General features: G+C 34.9%; 1 non-coding gene across 1 annotated transcript; it reads right to left on the bottom strand.

The window, feature by feature from the left end:
• Positions 1–6,283: 6,283 nt before the first annotated feature.
• Positions 6,284–6,447, bottom strand: LOC116594650. The gene has a single exon (XR_004287358.1). It is a non-coding gene; the product is annotated as a U1 spliceosomal RNA (small nuclear RNA).
• Between the last annotated feature and the right edge of the window lie 557 nt (positions 6,448–7,004).

Raw genomic sequence — 7,004 nt, 5'->3', positions numbered from 1 at the left:
TAAATAAACAAGTGAGTATAATTCATTTGCCGTGCTTTATATTTATATAGATTCTATAAGCTCATCTCAAAGTTATTTTGTCCAACTTCAACAACTTGAAAAATTCATTAATAATGTTGACCATAATTATTTTCCAAAATTTTAAGAATTCTACACATTTGACCTTTGCTTGTCATCTATTATGAATAATTAAATGTATCTCATGTTGCTAAATTATACAACTGTTACAAGTTGTTTAAAAGAGAAAGAGAGTCTTGATTGCAATTTAGAATATCAGTGTTGGTTGAAATGGGAATTATGTCCTTTATACAAAGATGATATTTTTTTACAGATGGTAAAGATGATACTACTTAGTAATATGACAACTATAGTACACAAAGAAGAGTAATAGTAAGCAATCTGTGGTTTATGAGGACATTATCAGAGTGAGTTAAGGGTTAAGAAACCTCTGAGAAGCTAATGATCAATAACTGTCAGTATTTATATTGATTAACTATATACAAAGCACATAGTAAAGTATTTGAAGATCATGCTATAAAATATATCCTCTGGGCAATAGAAATATCATTACAATTTGAAGAAAAAGATAAGATTGATTCTCATTTGATTTATGTTATTTAAAAGCTAAAATGTTTTAACATTAATGATTACTTTCAGAATTAAAAAGATTACAAATATATACTAAAATTATAAGTTCCAGTAACTCTTCTATTTTCCAATAAATTAATACAGACTTACTAATTACACTTGTAATATTTACTCTTAAAATATGTATTAGGGTAAACACAAAAAGTTATTATAAAATTAGATTTTATGGGAGTCAAATAGCTGTGGCTAATCTAAACAACATTAGTATTTATTATTATTGAATATCATCAAATGAATCTAATGTTATATTTTTAGATTAAAGGAGCCATAAGAAAAAGTAAGTCCTTTATAATAACAGTATAATTGTATTCTATTTGAAACAGCTTTATTTTTTATTTTTTTATTGTTTTTTAAACTTGTATTTATTTATTCATGTTTACTTAATTTATTCATCCATTCATTTATTCATTTTATTTAATCACCCACTCATTTTATAGTCTGTTTGCTGCCATAAGTGAGCTTTAAATTATTCAACAATATGTTTTTCTCCAACCAAAATTTTTCTTATTCAATTATTTCCATATAAATTAATATTATATGTTTATTTCCATTAGAATCTTTAGTTTTATCTAAAAATATATTTTTATTCTCCTCATTAACTCAATTAAGGAACAACATTTAGGGGAATTTCTGTCATTAAGATAATACAGATAGAGTTCTTCATAATTTTCCAAAGATAACTGCACACTGTACCTCATAATCTTTAAAATGATGATCAGTACTGGAAATTTATGTTTTCTATCCTTGAATATAGACAGAAATCATAGTTTTATGTGTATGATTACAGTAAAACAATAAAAAAACTTTGACTCCTATTACAACCACCCAATACATTTTATGGTTTGGTCTCTACAGTACTATAAAATTAAAGTCAATAAAATGCTAAAGCCCTACAACTTTGGATAACCTCATGTTCTCCTTATTCACACATGGTGAACACCATTACTGCAAATCAAATATGCAGATCTAATACTGTATAGTCTTAAAAATACAACTGTGAAAGCTATTAAAATATACTTCTTACTCTTTCATATGTGATTAAAATCATATCTAACCCCATGTCCAAATTACCTGGCAGGAAATCTCTCTTGATCTCTAAAACTTTGTCAAAAATTATTTCTTATTGTCTCTTCTTTCTGTAGTTGGCAATGCCCAAACTGTTACCACATATTTTAGGAATAGCTAGAGATTTTGTCTTTAAAGATTCACTCAGAATTTTGTGTTGATATGTTCTAGTGTGAAGATATATGCAATCATGGTGATATTCATAAAAAGTAATATCGAGGGAAGCCTGGGTGGTTCAGTAGATTAAGCATCTGCCTTCAGCTCAGGTCATGATCCCAGCGTCCTGGGATCCAGCCCTGCATCAGGTCCTTGCCAAGTAGCAAGGAGCCTGCTTCTCTCTCTGCCTATCTCTCCCCATCCTTGTGTTCCCTCTCTCTCTCTTTCTGAAAAATAAATAAATAAAATCTTCTTAAAAAGGGGGGATGAGGGTGAGGCTGGTGGTGGGTATTATGGAGGGCATGTATTGCATGGAGCACTTGGTATGGTGCCTAAACAATGAATTTTGGAACACCAAAAAAACTTAAATTAAGTTTTTAAAAAGGTAATATTGAACTACAGATCATGTGATGTGAATATAGTAGTAGAACTTATTGACAGTAAAAGATAAAAGGCATGATGAAATATCAATACTTAAAAAATATTATAAAAACTCAGTCATGGGGCACCTGGGTGGCTCAGTTGGTTGAGCGACTGCCTTGGGCTCAGGTTATGATCCCGGACTTCCAGGATCGAGTCCCGCATCGGACTCCCAGCTCCTTGGGGAGTCTGCTTCTCCCTCTGACCTTCTCCTCTCTCATGCTCTCTCTCTCACTCATTCTCTCTCAAATAAATAAAATCTTAAAAAAAAACAAACAAACATACTCAGTCATGGCAGTAAACTCTATGAAAATAGTAGAGTAGTGAAAAGTAAAAATAATGATGAATAACCAAAACCTGTAGTATATTAAACTGCATTAAAAAACTGAATATGTTGAGAATTACTGATTTACTGGATAAGTACTGGGATCAAAACTGACTAGTTGTCAGAGCCATGCTCAATTTCCATGTTTATTACATAATAGACAGAGTTTTTGGTTTTATCCATCTTTCTTCTGCTAGTGCTTGTTTTCTGGCAGCTGTATCCTACTGTTGCCCAAGGCTGTCTGTATAGTGGGTACTCTGTTTATGGGGTGAGGGCCTGAAACTGCAGTGGAATCTTGGTCCAAGGGAAATGCCTCACTTCCAATCAAGTTGCCCGAATTAAGAGAGCCACGGTCTCTGGGAGGTAGGAAGGGCATGTCATGGGGATCAGGGTGTCACTGGGATAGTTGAAACTAAGACAAGTATCCACCCTCCCTGATCCTAACCCCAGGCCACCAGGACCCTTCTGCTTGCCCTGTTCTCTTCCCCAGAGGCCGTTCCAAGGTGACCAAAAATAAGTGCAAAATACAGGCACCACCCATGTGGACCTATCCCAGGTAAATAGTGTGGGGAAGGAATTCCCTTTTTTGTTGCCTAAATACCTACATAATATCATCTATCTTTGTCCCTTGGCCTGCAAAAGCCTAATATTTACAATTTGGCTCTTTAGATTTCTGTGATATTGGTAGAAATCCAATTAATTTTCATATTCAGCAATCACAGATAATGAAGGATTCATTTTTTTCTCAAGAGACTTACTGCCCCATGATTAAGTCTGTGCTCAACTATCTGGGACAAGGACAGCATTTTCTTCCTATGTGTGATTGGGCTTTTCCTTCTTTCCTTTCCTATCTATAGTGGAATAAAATTTTACCAAGAGGGGAAGAAATTGGGGCATCTATGAGGTAAGAAAAACCTAGAGCCAGACCACTAATGAAATAGCTTTATTTCCTGTTCTTTCCATTTTTCTAAATTAATTGGGTTGGCACAGAGAGACGCTTAGATAGAAATGAACAGACCATTATCTTCTTGCAGAACAGGAACCCTACAATTAACATCAAAGTTAATAGTGACACTTGATCACTTTTGCCATATTGTAGTAGGGTTACAGAAGGATAGGTTTGTACTGTGAAGAATTTTCAAGACTGCCCACTACAGTTTTCCTCTGATCTCCAATAATTTATTTGTATCCTTTCCATGCAAAAGCCATTCACTTCCCTCTCAAACTCTACAAAATTTTCATCTCATTATGTCATGTCAAAGTTCACATTCTAATTATTTAAATCAGATCCAGGTGTGCATAAGGCTCCTAGAGCAGAAGTCTTATAGATTTGAAAAATCTGTGAAAATAAAGAAATTAAGCAAGTTATTTGCTCTCCTCACCCTACACAGACTTAACATACCATGGTAATACAAGGATGAGGTAAGTGTTATGGATACTTACTTCCGTCCAAAAAGGGTAGTGGGGGGTGGGACAGGAGACACAAAAAACCCACTAGTCCATATCAATTCTAAAGTTTGCCTGGATAAATTTGGGTAATATGATTAGATTTCAAGATCTGTGAATAATTTTCTATGGTTTTTAGCTATTAAAGGGCTCTTCTAATTGTCCTCTGAGTCATCTTTTCTTCTGATGCGTTTACAGCTTAGTTGCTCAGTTAGCTCCCTGCTAATAGAGTTTTGGGGGCCCTAGAGCCTCTTTTATTTTATACTGTTCTTGTCTTTTTCAGTTGAAGCTGGCTGTATTTCTAGTTTTCTCATAACCTTTGTGGATGTCTGTGAATATTTTTGGGGTTCATTCAATTAGATAAAATCCCCACCCCCATATCCCTTCAGGATAATTTTTTTCCCCACCATGGGATCCTGTTCAGATGGCCGAGAAATAATGCTTTTAAGCTTCTTAGAAGGCCTATTTTTTGGCTGAAAGTATCTGTTAGCAAACCCACTACCTTTTTTAAGACCCCTTTGTATGAATGAATAATACTGATTCTTTTACCATTCTGAGGTCTTAATAAAAGGTTGTATGTTCACACTTTTGGGTTAGTTATTGACCATATATTTATGGCATGCTTCAGAAACCATTTCTTAATTTTAGTATGCTTTCCTATCTAGAGAGGCTGAAGATTTTCAAACCACTAAGTTCTGGTTCTTACTGGTTTAAAGGTTGTCTTCTGAGTTTTATCTCTTTCCACCTATATTTTACTATAAGCAGCAAGAAGAAATAAAGAATGCATACCTTCAGCTCTGCTTTGAAATCTCCTTTGTCACATCACTAAATTCACTAGGCACATGTTCTGATTTCCACATAACTGCAGATGACCATGTTGTAATTTCTTCTGCTACTATGTTATAAAGATATAGCCTTCTGTAGATTCTTATAACATGTTCCCCACTTCATCTAGAATCCTTACTAGCAAGTCTTCAAACCTCATATTTCTATTAACAGTCTGTCCAGAACAAGTTAGGCTATTCTCTAACATGTTCTTCAAAATCCTTACAGTTTTTACACACTATTTTCAAAGCCACTTGCACATTTTAACTGTTTCTTATGGTATCATCTAATCAAATGGTATATTAGTATACCATTAAAATATATAAAATGGCATTTATCTTCTATTGCAGGGGTAAGTAGTTAAAAAATTAATGGCTTTAACCCACAACATATTGCTTCATGGTTTTATAGGTCATATATCCAAGTATAGGTTAACAGTGTTCTCTAGTTCAGGTTCTCTCAAGGTTGCAATCATGGTGTTAGCTAGGGGCCTCCGTCATCTTAAGACTCAACTAGGAAAGGATCTAATTTCAGCCTCAGTGAGATGGACTGTTGGTAGGACTCAATTCTTCATAAGCTGTTCATTTGAGGCTACCTTCAGTGAGTTCCATGGGGGCTTTTCCAAGGCAGCTCACAATTAGGCAGCTGGCTTCACCAAATCAAGAAGAATGAAAAGAGTGTAAGCAAGACTGAAACTATTTCTGAGCCATTATTAGTGACATCCCTTCTCTTTTATTGCATTCTATTCATTAGAAGCAAGTCAAAAGGCCCAGATTATACAAGATGTTATAATGGCATGAATGCAGAGGTAGAGACCACTGAGAGCCATTTCAGAAATTACCCACCATACAATCCCTGTAGAATTATACAACTACTTTCCCCATAACTGTTGGGGAAAAGCACCAATTTTTACATTATTCCAAGGAATTATAGAGGTGGATGAGAAATATTTGTACTAAAGAGGCTATTCTATGTAAACGGAACTAAAAATTCATCAATGGCCTTATCATTTGTTATCTTTCTAGCAATGGAGAAGAGCAGACAAGGTGAGCTTGATGAGCGATTCTACTTCTAGAATGTACATAAACCTAAGGGTATTTTGATTTTATGGAATACCAAAACAAAATTTTACTACTACTAATGAACTTTTCACTTTCCCTTTCCCAAAAAACGATAGCTTCAATTCCTATAAAGATTAAGGATAAAACTATTAAAGAAGCCTAGACCTTTCACTGTTTGGGAAAAAAAAATTGTTTTCAACCTTTTAATTCTTCAGCAATCTTGTTTAAGTGCTAATATATGTGAAATAGTTAAACAGATACATAAAATGATGAAATGGAAGATTCTTGTTATGATCTAAAATTTTGGGTCCTTTCCAAATTTTTTTTTTTTTTTCCCCAGGGGAAAGCGCGAACGCAGTCCCCCACTACCACAAATTATGCAGTCGAGTTTCCCACATTTGGGGAAATCGCAGGGGTCAGCACACCCGGAGTGCAATGGATAAGCCTCGCCCTGGGAAAACTACCTTCGTGATCATGGTATCTCCCCTGCCAGGTAAGTATCCTTTCCAAATTTGTATGTTAAAATCCTAACTTTCAAGGTGATGGTTTTAGGAGATGAGGCTTTTGAGAGGTGATTAGGTCATGGAGGTGAAGTCCTCGTAAATGGGATTAGTAACCTCATAAAAGAGGCCTCAGAGAGCTAGCTTGCCCTTTCTACCATGTGAGGATATAGTGAGAAGGTGCCACGTGTGAACCAGTATGCTTGCCTCACGAGACACTGAATCTGTTGGGATCTTGATCTTGAGCTTCCCTGCCTCTAGAACAGACAAATGTTGTTTTTTAAAGCCATCCAGTTTATGATATCTTGTTATAGTAGCATGAATGGACTAAGACAGATCTGAAATATTATTTTTTATTGGTATTAAGCCTAAATGTATACACTGGAAAGGTATACAATAACCTTTAGGATTAAAGGCATTTCTCAGGAGACGAGAAAGAAGGAAGTATGGAACTGTAGAAAAAATATTTTATATGTTTCTGCACTATTAGGGCCTTCTGAGCAAATCTTACTGAAACCTGGAACCTGAACTAAAAGAAAAGCCTTGGAGGTTAATTTA

This window comes from Mustela erminea, chromosome 6 (genome assembly GCF_009829155.1).
Source record: "Mustela erminea isolate mMusErm1 chromosome 6, mMusErm1.Pri, whole genome shotgun sequence".
NCBI lineage: Eukaryota > Metazoa > Chordata > Mammalia > Carnivora > Mustelidae > Mustela > Mustela erminea.
The sequence above is the reverse complement of the archived record's forward strand: the minus strand, read 5'-3'. Positions and strand labels throughout refer to the sequence as shown.